The sequence below is a fragment of the Strix uralensis genome, chromosome 2 (genome assembly GCF_047716275.1).
Source record: "Strix uralensis isolate ZFMK-TIS-50842 chromosome 2, bStrUra1, whole genome shotgun sequence".
Classification (NCBI taxonomy): Eukaryota; Metazoa; Chordata; class Aves; order Strigiformes; family Strigidae; genus Strix; species Strix uralensis.
In genome coordinates, this window is record NC_133973.1 from 80,020,404 (window position 1) to 80,033,204 (window position 12,801).

At 41.1% G+C, this 12,801-nt stretch overlaps 1 long non-coding RNA gene across 1 annotated transcript; it reads left to right on the plus strand.

The window, feature by feature from the left end:
* The first annotated feature begins 414 nt into the window (after positions 1-414).
* LOC141940210 (uncharacterized) lies at positions 415-12,366 on the plus strand. The gene is made up of 2 exons (XR_012627921.1): positions 415-621; positions 12,119-12,366. It is a non-coding gene; the product is annotated as an uncharacterized LOC141940210 (long non-coding RNA).
* Positions 12,367-12,801: the final 435 nt, after the last annotated feature.

Here is a 12,801-nt window from a genome sequence, read left to right on the forward strand (position 1 = left end):
ATATTAATGCTATGCTGATATGAACCCAAAATGAAGGGATCCAATAAGGGACGTGGGCTGTGTGATAGCACCCAGCCAGGAGTGCCCATGCAGTTGTTTGTTATGCACTGACTGAGGAGACGTCACTACAAATGGGATTTGTAGCACCAGAAGGCTGTAGCATTAAGGCATATGTGAGACTTAATAGAGAGTACCGAAGGGTGGTCTAAAATGCTGCCTGTCTCCTGGATTTAAGCATCCTGTTAAGAGCTACAGAAAGTGCCCCAGTGAGTCCTGGATCAGTTCTGTGCTTAGTACATACATCATACATTGGGATGCAGATGACTAGCTCACAGCTTCCTTAGCAAAGATAGGGAAGAGGAATAAATGGGAAAAAAAATCAGTTCTGAAGAATAATACATTAATCAAAGCAGTTGGCAAAGAAGTGGAAGTCCCATTTTCTGACTTGTGTAAATCCAAACCTCCAGGTCCTAGGTAAATCCTGCAGACTACGTGACCAGTGGATTTGGAGCAAGTGAGATGGAGACACACTTCAGCCTCTGCCCTAGGCAGCCACACGTCTGCCAACGCAAGATTCGTGATTTCAGAAGAGACATCAAACCTGACCCTGCGGCCTAGCAAGTAAGGAACATAGTCAGATAGGATGACACTTATCATCTCATCTTTCAATTCTTGTATATTTTATGTTATCCAGTGTAACAGGATAAAAAGCTGAAATAATTTTGGTGTGAGAAACCATCTAAACACAGGCTGATGTAGAGTCTAGGCTTGTGTTATCTTTATCCCTTCAAAATCAGTAAAGCAGAAAAGCTTCCATCTGGTTTGTTCTCCCCTCATAATTGACATCAGCACTTAGTGGGACACAAACTCCTTCTGCAGTGTACAAAACTTTTTGAGATTCTTCAGGGTGATACTAAAGCAAAAATGACACATCTTTATAATTTCCACATGAGTGAAGAAATCAATACGTCCTGCCATACAGTGCAGAAGCAATCTGTGCAGGGTTCACTTTCTGGATGCAGATTTGGGCTCTTTCTCCTGTGGCAATGCTTCAGTGCCTCCGTATCCTTCAGCTTCCAAAAGGTGTCTGCAGCATGACCATGCTGCTGGAACCGCTTCTTTCTACCAAGGTCTTGAGGGAGTCATTGTCACTGGGCCAGTTTTACAAATTAAAAATTCCTGCATCTCTAATGACTGGATCATCTGTGGAATCTTTTAATCTAATTTCTAAATGTTTCAAAGTAACAGAAGTCCCATTCTTTGCTGCAAAAAAAGGAACAGCAGGTCTACCAGTTCTTCTGTTTCTTGAATAGTTTGAATAGGAGCACAGCTTTTACCTTCCTCAAGAGACAGTCTTAAATCTTTTGATTACCTCAGGGTTCAGATGGAGCAATGCCAACACATTTGCTAAGATGTTTGACCTGACCTGTATTTGGAAACTCATGCTTGGGGTTCATGCAGATGATGTCTACTTTAAAATATCTCTCTCATGCTTTCCATGCAGTTTCAAATGGCTGGAGTGTTTTAAATTGATAGGCAGTAGCACTACTCTCTATTTAAAATGCAAACAAAACAATGCCCAGTTCTTCTTTAAAACTCTGTTATGGTGATTTTGTTGAAAAATCTCTAATGGACTCAATTCAGGTGTGCTACAAATGTGCCACAGACTGGGCCTGTGGAGGATAACATAATAGTACTTAGGAAGCTTATTACATCTCACAAAGTGTCCTGTAGTCATTCACGAGGATAATGCTAAGATCCTAATCCTGCAAGAGCAAATTGATTTTTTTTTTCAATTGTTTTGCAGTGATATCAAGTGGATTGCCTTAATGTGCAAGTGTCATCGACCATCATTGCTCATGTTTGCAAAGCCCACAGACTTAGTCATACAGATACTTAACATTACATCATCTAAATTAATGTAGGGCCCAGGCACCTACATACCCCTGCCAATCTCAAATCCAGGGACTGCTGTCCTATTACAGCACTCCTGGGAACACCTTCGAGGCCAAGGTCCTGTACAATCAAATGCAATAGGAAGAGTTAAGCTTATTATGAATATATTGATGTCACAAGCAATAGCAGATAAAATGGAAAACAAAATTATCTAGTTCATGAAGCAGAGCTGAGCGATGATCTCATGCTACTCACCACCTGGTTGGTGTGTGTTAGCTGTTGCTCTTGGGCTGATGTCACTTTTAACTCAACAACTACATCACATTCTCAGGACTTGTGTTTGCCTGGACATGGTCCCCCATCCCTTATTTCTTCAGCCAGTAGCAAGTGGCTTGTAGGCACCATAGTAGGCACCAGAACTGTCCAAAACTGGTACACGGAATCAGACGAGAGAAAAGTCAAACATTCCCCATACTTTACAGTCTTTGCTTTCTCTTCCCATCCACTTCTAGCCAGCCTGCATCTCAGAGGCCTCAAAGCTTGGCTCTTCCCTCCTGTCCTCCAAAAACTGCAGTGATAACACACTTCAGAGAGACAAGATGGCATAAGATGGGGTAATGTGCCACTCACTAGCTGTCTTACTCCTACCTAGTTTCAGGCTAGACTGGACACACGAGAAGGAAACCCCATTCAGTGTACTCTGCATCACCTAGATAGCCTAAAATTATGTCCTAGTAAACTGCTTAGATTACTGGTACAGAAGTGGTGTTGCTTTGTCAAAGGCATCCCCAGCATAACAGCATTAGCAAACAAGGCTTTCAGTGTTGGCTGGACATCCCACCACTCCTCTGCAGAGATGCAGCCGCCCCCGCAGTCTAGCCCGCTTGCTCTGGAGGAGGGAAAAATACTTTCCAGGACTCTTAGAAATGCACGCAGCCTGCCAGAGCTGGTGATGTGGAAAGGCACCATCCCTGACAGAAAACAAACTTTGGTCTGCCATGTCTGAGGAAAAAATCTTCATGGGTTTGTCCTGGAAGAATACCAGAGCCTGGTTTTGGCAGGGGGCTGTGCCTGCGACAGACTGCAAGCTCCTTCTGCTTTGAGGGTGAAAAACAGGAACAGGCCCAGAGGTGCTGCAGGGAGCTTAGATATCTCATTTTATCCTTGGGGCTTTCTCATTAGATAGTTGTGTGTTGTTCTAACCACATTAGCTGGCTGAGTTGTCTGGGCTGAGCTATCTGGAGCTAAAAGCTATAGGCAAAATGCACATTTAATTCAGGAGTCTTCTGTGAAAGGTGTAGCCAGGAAAGTTTCATCTGATGTTGGGGAGACTTCCAGAGCCCTAGCAGTCAAGGCCCACTGACCAATGCCAAATTTCTGAGTTTTCTGTGGTGGTCTGAGAGCGACAGTCCCCACGTTACACCGCCTCGAGAGGCCCACAGGGAGCACAGGATTACCGTTCTTTGGGTGCCAGTTGTAAGGGTCCAGATTTACCCATGGCCTTTGCGAGAAGAATGAAAATGATCTATCCTGGATATCAGCAAACGTAACTGGCTTTTGTTGGGTTGCAAACATGTTTTGTTGCAGATGGGCCTTACTGCCCGAAGTACTCCCTTCTCCTGGCTTCACCTATGTGGTGATGTCACATAGGATACGCCCTCTGACCTCCTGTAGCCTGAGGTCTTCTGAATCTGGAACACTCAAAAAGAGGGGGGCATCCAGGCATCCTGCCACAAGCCAGAGATAGAGGGAAGCACATGGCTCACTATGGGACAGGGTGGGGAGGCAGAAAGGTCCTGCTCCACGCCAGCATTTGGGCAGGCTGGGCCTGCAGGAAAGGGTTCAGGGCAGTGACCCCAGCAGGGCTGCCAGGTATACCCCAGGAAAACCCTTGGACAATATGGAAAGCTGTTAGCCTGGAGGGCTGGTTCTTGATTTTTACCTCCCGTTTTGTTATTAGACCTTGATGGGTAAAGGCATGAGGCAGCTGTGTGACATGGTCAGCGGGTGTATATGGAGCACAAGGGGAGTGTGTGGTACAGGCACTGTGTGGGAAAGGTGGGGACCGTGGTACAGGTATGATGCTCCACCTTTGGGGTCCATCACTGTGAGAGCTCTGCAGCATACACAGCGCTCTCATAGGGAAAACTGCCTAATTGAGTAGCACTTCCTTTTTTAAAATAGTTGTTGGAGATGTTATTGCTGCTGTTCATCTTTCATACTATGGTCAAAGCACTTGTGCATGAAGTGTGCATTTAACGTTCAAGATGGTATAGCTAGGGAGAAACTGTTCTTTTAAAGCACGTCTCCACACATGTTGTGGTACCCATTAAAATCGGGCAGTTGGTAATAAAGTTCTACACGTGGGCATAGCAGGGATAAGTGGTTTCTTATTTCTTTGTAATTTTAAAAAAAATACATTCACATTTAAATATTTAAGATTTTTTTTTTTGGTCTGCTGTGATCTTTCATATCTGTGGTCTGTTTCTGGGCAGGAGAGGAGACCAAGTGGATAGAGACAATTGTGTGTAGCTGTTTAGGGAAGTGGCCGTGTCTATGTCTGTGTAAGAATATGTGCAGTGCATTCTTTCGATCTTGATTGCATCCTCTGACTAATATAGAAATGTATCTATGTAATCATAAAAATCTGCTTATAGTAAAAATGAAAAGGTTAATTATTCCAGTGCCTGTGCAGATGTTACTGATAATGCGTTTTATGTGAAAGAACATGAACAAAGCAGACCTCTGGCTTTCAAAGAGAACAAAGGAATGAAAAATCCCCATAATGTGCCAAATTTTAAAAAGAGAAACCCTTAAGCGAAAGAAAAATAGAAAGTTTGAGAGTCCAGAGTAAAAACAGCAAGTATTAAAAACTGAGAAAAATCTTACCACGACCACATTCATTAGAAAAATTCTATTCTGAGTTACCCTTTGTAAAATATCAAAGATTTATATCCCAGCACAACAAATAAGAAACATAAACGAAATCAGGAGGGTTGAATTACATTATATATTGCTTCAGTTAAGTCTTCAGTTACTTGCATCCTCAGCCTATAAATGCACTGATTCTAGAAGATAAAAATGCTCTTTTATAGGATCAGAAGAGTAGAAACCTTTAAACCAGATACTGCCTAAATCCAGTAATAAATATAACACACTGGGTTTGAAAAGCCATCATCCTGTTCAACATTTTACCTTCTGTTTTCTCCATGGTTGTTCATTTTTACTATAAGCAGATTTTTATGATTACATAGATACATTTCTATATTAGTCAGAGTATGCAATCAAGTTTTGCTTGTGGTCCTACTTAGGGCAACAATTCACAGAAGGTTTCATGCGAGAAGAGGCATGAGCCTGGCATGAGCTAGTGGACCCTGGAGCTGGGGGGCAGGATCACTGTGTTACAGACCCATCAGGGTAAATCAGGGATGTCTGCCATGTGCCATTCAATTTTAATTCAGAAAAAAAGCACGTGTCCCATGTACCACAAGTTTTAGAAATGCTGGGTTGGAGCCAGTTTAAAAAGAATACATGAATCTGTAGCCCTAGAGGAGCCAAGAAACGATGCCTGCTAGTCATGGAAAGGGGATGTTAATAAAAAGCCAGCTAGTGATAAATTTAAATATGGGCCCAGAGAAATGAAATGCAGTGAGAGATTGCTTCAGGCCTAATAACATCTAAATTTAAAGTTTTGGGTCTAACAAATTCTAAACGTAACTTTTTAGAGGGGATAGGTAGAAGAGCACTATCTCTATTGCTAAGTCAGCATGAAAAGAAAGACAGGGAAGGGGATATGCAGGGATTAAGATATGCCAAATAGAAAATTAAAAAAATAATAAAAAAGAATTTTCTGAAGTTTCCTCAGATCATAGTTTTCTTGAAATATGTTGCAAAATATTCAGTAGTCTTTTATGGAAAAAAAGTAATTCTGGCTAGACAATTTGTGCTGGATTCACATAATTGTGTCAAAAAAATCCAAACTGAGAATAACAGCAAAAATGAAGAGGAATATTTTTTATGTTAAATAAAATGTTTTCATTCTTCTATTTGAAATTACTTGTTCAGTCTGGAATTTCTTTTAAGATTAAAAATGTAAAGTGGTCAGATTCACAGGCTGAATAAAAAACTTTTTTCAACCCGAAATTAAGCTTTTCTGTGAAATTACCATCAAATAATTTTTAAAAAGTATCATTCACATAGGTGCATCCATCCATTTAACCACCAAAAGAGCATACTTTTTCTACTTCCCTTACTGCTTTGACTATCTTCTCTCATTTATTATTATTTAATTGTGCTGCCATTCATCCAAGCCAGGGCTGAACTGTGCTAGCTGCTGCATGATTATATTTCAAAACCTTTAAATTAACTGTTTCACTAAAGAAACCTTTTAGATTAGAGACATAAATAAAAAGGGTTTAATCGAATATTTGTCCAGTGCAGTCAATCAGAAAAAAAAAATGGTTGCCATGGCATCTAAAATTTCCCTGTACGAGTGTTGGTAGCTGTGATAGTTCACTGGTCAAGCCACAAACTTGGGAGGCCCTGCTACTACAGATTTCTTCTTCAGCTGTAGGAATGTAGCATAGGTCTCTGCTTTCTTCTCTACTTGTTCAGCTGCTGCTAAATTTAGGTGTAGTTCTTTTAAAGTTGCAATCTGCTAAAGAACATTTACTTTCTGTCCTCTGTATTATGTCCACCCTAAACACACTTTGCAAATGATGCTTTTATCATCAAGTCCCATTAGGGAGATGAGGATGTGCCTAGCCTAAGCATTTTGCTTCATGACCTGTAATAGTTCTCAGCTTGAAGAAAAACTCTAAACTTTTCTACTGGCTACTGTAAGGCACCATTAGCAGAAACTGAAATGCAGGCTTATATTAGCTAGGCATTTATGGAATTAGGCCATACAGTATCACCACTGTGTTGATGTATGATTTTTTCCCTTGTGTCAAAGACAATGAGAACTATATCTCCATATTTCTTTTGTAATGTTGTCGCACCTTTAGAGAAAAGTATGTTATCTGAAATGTCATCTAGTTCACATAGAAGTGACAACAAGTGGCACTTTGCATCTGTTCTGGACTCCCAGCAGCTTAAATCTTTCTGAATATGTAAGAGCTGCAGGGATGCTTAGTGATGCATTTCCTATTTGGACTTACCTGAGGGGTTGTACAAAGAATGGGAGCAGGCTGTAGCTTTGGAGCCTCCTGGGAGCTCAGTAGGATGCTAGTTTTGTTTTAATTTCCAAAAGTGCTGTTTATTCCTATTTACCTATTTGGGTGCTCTCACTCTAATTTATGTGCAGATATGTCCAACAAAACAGCTGGGTGTACTGAGTCACTCCTGCTGAACAGAAACTCTGCAGGAGGAAGGGGAGAGCACTTACCAGTTCACCTACTCAAAAATGTTCCAATGCAGAAATTACTAATGCCATGTCTTGTTCTGGGCGGGCCTTCTTCCTTCAAAGAATGACCTTCCTATAAGGAAATATCAGTCTTACAAAATTACTAAAGGAAAATATTTTAAAAAATTTGGCAGGTTAAATGAGTCATTCAAAGGGTCATTATTTAATGTGTAGAACAAAAGCTGGCAAGATTATTCTTGTTCTTTTTCTGTGATAATGTAGCTCCTGGGAATCCTGTTCCTGAAGTAGAAGCACTATGCCAGTACTGGACAATTAAAGAATGAAAAGGATAGTCAATCCCCAAAGGAGCTCAACATCAAAGTATGAAGACAATGATTTATGCAATCCTCTTGAAAACTCTCCGTTATAAACGTTACCTGGTAGGAAAATTATTGTTAGAGTTCACCAAGGTGTTTTACTCTCTGTTTTCCTCTGTCAAGAATAGCAGGAAGGAACAGCCATCAGCACAGGTGCCAAGTTGGAGGGGGGATTCAAAAAGATCCCATCTACATTGTTAGCAGCATGACAGGTTTGTGGAAGACTAATTCCATCAGAGACTCCTGTTGGGAAAGGATAACCATGGTGCTGCCTGCACTTAGGAGGTGGGAAGCTTTTGTGTCTCCTTTTAGTTATTGCCAGAGAGAGGGGGGGTACTTTTGTGCAACCCTCTGATGGCTGGTCATCTCCTTTGAATATGATCTGGAGAAGAAAGGAGCACACATGGTGGCACTGACTTTCTGTGTCAGGAGGGATGATAGTATAACAGCAAACTGTGTATTTTGAAGGGTATGAAATGCATTTAGTTACAGAAACAGAACTACAGCTATGATTACTGATATAGCCTAAAGCTATCCCATGCACAGAGATAGGAGCCTGTATATATACACACAAATTTATCCCACCTATTCCTGCCTGTCCCTGGTCACAACTGAGGGGGTTTGTAAAAGAGTTTTCTCTTTCTCAGTCTGGTCTTGAATTTCAGTTGTTGTCAGGACCTGATGCATACACGGCAGCTACTCCACACTTCACCATCTGCTGGTCATCTTAGTACCTGACACAACCATCCTCTTTCTCTCTCTCACTTTCATGGTTAACGTCACCTCTCTTTTATTTTTATCGTGCTCAGCCTTCTATTCTTCCACCTCATTTCCCTTGCTTCTCTCTCTGCCACCACATCCACAACCATGCCTTGCCCCCAGCCCTTCTTCTGTTCTTATTCTCTGTGGCTCACCTAGCAGTTCTTACTGCCACAGATGTTGTTCTTATGCTGACATTTCTAACTTCATGGTTACTTCTCCTCCTTTTGCTGTGCCTGGAACTATCACTCCTCCTCTGAAAACATCCACAGCCTTTTTATATCTTTCTAGCCCAGGGTATAAAGGTTAAAAGGCAGAAGATTTGATCAGAGAAGTAAGAATCATTTGCAAGGACAGGGACACTAACAAAAAAAAGTTTAAAATGTAATGAATGTAAACATGGCCACAGGATTCCCAGGAAAGCTCTGCAGCTTAAAAGCAAGAGCAAAAGGTGCATATGTATAAGTTTGCACCTGGCCAGTTCAAGTCACGGCATGGGAGCGCTCCCACATTTCTCACCAACACTAGCCTTTTGCATATTAGCAAACACAAGTACATCTTTCTCTTATCTCCCATAGAATAGAAGACTGTGACTTAGTTTGGTGCCATTCATCTGAAGCCATGGCATTCTTCTCTCTTTTTTACATTTACATACCTGCCTGTTCCCTCTGGACTACACCCGCTCTGTGCACTTGAACATGAAACCCTCGGCCCATAGGAAATACCACGAAGTGCAGAATACAAAGTGCACATCCACAGGGTAACACAGAGTACTATAAACACATATCTGAGGCCTGTTCTCTGCTTTGTCTTCCATAAACTATTGTTAAATGCAAGATCTCAGTTCTTGCCCTCCAAATGCACTGTTGCTTGTTCTCAGAGATCTAAATAAATGCCTAAACGACCAAGGTAAACATCTTCCCACCACAGTGGAAGTAGAACGTCCCTCTGTAAGAGCAAGCCTCCCTGTGTAGGAGACAAAACTTTCCACCTTGGTTTGTCTGAGGCTGAGAAACAAATAGTCACGGCATGGGAGCACTAAGGAAGACCTCATTGCCTTCTGCTCTAACAGCAATACATATTGCTTCAACATTTTTTCTCTAACCTAAACACAGCTGTGGGTATATTAGCCTGAAGCTGCACTAAATCAAAACAGATTGAAAGCAAGAATAAACACTTGAGGTGTGTTAGTCATGGTACTTAATGTGCTGCTATAAGATACTCAGATGTAACAGCGATTAAGATGTTGTAAGAATCTATCCACAGAAAAATGCTGGGTATGCAAATACCCTTGGTGCCTGTGAGTCAACATTTATAGGCAATTGAATCATAGAATCATAGAATCATTTAGGTTGGAAAAGACCCTTAAGATCGAGTCCAACTGTAAACCTAACACTGCCAAGTCCACCACTAAACCATGTCCCTAAGTGCCACAGAATTACAGAATCATCTAGGTTGGAAAAGACCTTGAAGATCATCCAGTCCAACCATTAACCTAACATTGACAGTTCCCAACTACACCATATCCCTCAGCGCTATGTCGACCCGACTCTTAAACACCTCCAGGGATGGGGACTCCGCCACCTCCCTGGGCAGCCCATTCCAACGCCTAACAACCCGTTCTGTAAAGAAATGCTTCCTAATATCCAGTCTAAACCTTCCCTCACGCAATTTGAGGCCATTCCCTCTTGTCCTATCGCTTATTACTTGGTTAAAGAGGCACATCTATACATCTTTTAAATCCCTCCAGGGATGGTGACTCAACCACTCCCCTGGGCAGCCTGTTCTAATGCTTGACAACCCTTTCAGTGAAGACATTTTTCCTGATATCCAGTCTAAACTTCCCCGGCACAACTTGAGGCCATTTCCTCTTGTCCTACCGCTTGTTATTTGGGAAGAGAGTCCAACACCCACCTTGCTACAACCTCCTTTCAGGTAGTTGTAGAGAGCGATAAGGTCTCCACTCAGCCTCATTTTCTCCAGACTAAACAATCTGTAATATTTGGACTTAAATTTACCATTTTAAAGTAAACCAAATAAATAATTTAACACAAATATAGGACAATACTTACATTAAAATCCTATAAAATTTTGATTCACAAAATGCATGTGATTCAGAAAAAACTTGGTATATAGTCCACCCTTGCTGGCAATACCCCAGACAGGTGTCAGACTGCCAAGAAAGAAATAAGGAAGAAGAGTCTTGCCCAGTGGTGTGTGGTTAGGTGAGTAGGATATGGAGACCAAGGATATGTGGACAAAAAAAATTGCCTTTTGGGAGCTCTGTGTTGGCAGGTAATTGGTGCCCTGCTGAGAGCTGTGCCCAGAAGTGTCAGAGAAACTTCTGTTTCTTCTCAAACTGTGGATGCCCCAGAAAAGGTGGAAATTCTGTGTGATCCAGCCAAAAAGTTAGGCCATGGACCTACACGTACTAGACCCTGGTGAAGCAGCCAAGAGCTAAGGAAGGCCAAGTGATAACAGTGTTGACTGTGTTCTGTGTTGGCTGAGAGTAACTATGCAGTTATTTGACACTGTTTGTGTTCTGATTTGACTGTCTATACTTGATGGTGAGTGCCTCATATCCAGGTCAGATGCAACATATTTTGAAAATGGCTCTGCTGGCCTTAGCTTATTTCTGTTAGGACTGAACTGCCTTTTTCCTCTTTCCATTTGTCACCAGCTTTCTATTAAAGTATTGAAAACCAAGTAAACCATCCTCTCTCAGAAGAAAAATGAAGAATAATTGTACATTTATTTTATTATTTTTTTTTATTTTCCTGCCCTTAGCACCTTGCTAGAATACCTGGTCACCTTTCATGCCTTCTGTTATCTAAAGCTAACAGTGTATACACACAGAGTTGTATTTGACTTTGCATTGTAAGGTTCTTGTTAAAGCTAGAAATCCAGTTCTCAGTGTGCAGTGTGAGTGTGTTTCATTTGCTATTAAAAATTATGTGAGTGCTTAATTTTGTGACTTCTAAATATCATTGAACCTTGCAGTATTCTAGGCTTTTTCTGTCTTCATCCAGGATGCTGGATGACATTAGGCTTTTGCTTAGTCCATTGATGGCAGCAAATACTATCAAGGCATCTCAGAAAAACTGAAAAAACATATATTTTTTTAGGTTAATTGTTATTTGAAGAAAGTGTATAGACTGAAGATTTCTGCTGGCAGTTTCTACTTTGAGGTCAGAAGTACTGTCTTAAAACAAGAGAAATTCTTTTAATTATGTCCAACGTCCCATCATAGTTGGTAACCCCCAGCAGGGCAAAAGCCACACTGTGCCACTTAATTTAAGCAAGCTTTTCTGTGGCTTTATGTCACAGAAGGAAAAACTCAGATCTATGTAGCAACTTAAGAATTTGTCTGTGTTGTCTTCTGTCCCCTTGCTATTGCCAAAAATAACTTTCTTAAGCTGAAGTTTGGCAATGCCAAATGAAATACGATCAGGATCCAGATGATCTTGATGGTGACGTTTCATTCTGAAAAGTGACTTATGTGCCTTTTCTTCCGGACCTTGTTGATTATTTGTGTTACTACTAGAGGGAAAGAAATTCTTCTGGGAAGAAAGGCAGGTCTGTTTGACTATCTATGTCTATTTTTCTGATTTTAGCATGGAAGCAGAGTTACTTCAAGAACAACCAGAAATGTCTGGGCCATAATGGCTGATTGATTTGCTGTGTGGCTTATGAATGCATGAGTGCTCAACATCTGCTTTTTCCTTCCTTCTTTACTCCTTAGGCAAGGGAGAACTTACATGCTTCTGCTTTTGATGTCTCTCCTCTCCCTCCTGCCTGTTTAGGCTGACATCAAATGAAAGAGATCATGCAATGGAAACCATGTTCATGTAAATAAATGTGGAGAATGCTGTAATCAAGAAAAGCTTTGAAAGAAGAACAAGCTTTACTAACTCAAGTGGAAGAATATTGTTTGTTAGTCATTTGTTACGTCTTCTTAGCCACTTTTGAATACAGAGCTTTCTCACCAAAGCCACTTGAATTCTGAGTTTTTAAGTGTTGTATGTCCTAAATGTTGCTTTAGAAAATCAAGACAAAAATCTTATGCCTAAGATCCTCATCTGTACAGCAAGAGCACAGTATCACTGGAATCAGACCTACATGAACCAAAGTGGAGATCTGCCATTCACCTCCAGGCTCTGAGAAGAGATTTTAAAAAATAATTTTCCCCTTTATTGTGTGGAAGTCATGACAACACCCTGGTAATCTTGCCTAGTCAAATGAGTCCCTGGACACTGGCATTCACAGAAAACATGGATGTCAGGAGGTCAGCTAATCCACTTCCTACCCTTAGACTAGGTTGCCTTTGTTGAGCAAACATCATGACAGAGATGAATCTAATCTATTTTTTAAATGTCAGGGATGGGAAGTCTTTATTTCCCTAGGCCATCAGTCACAGTCTGCACA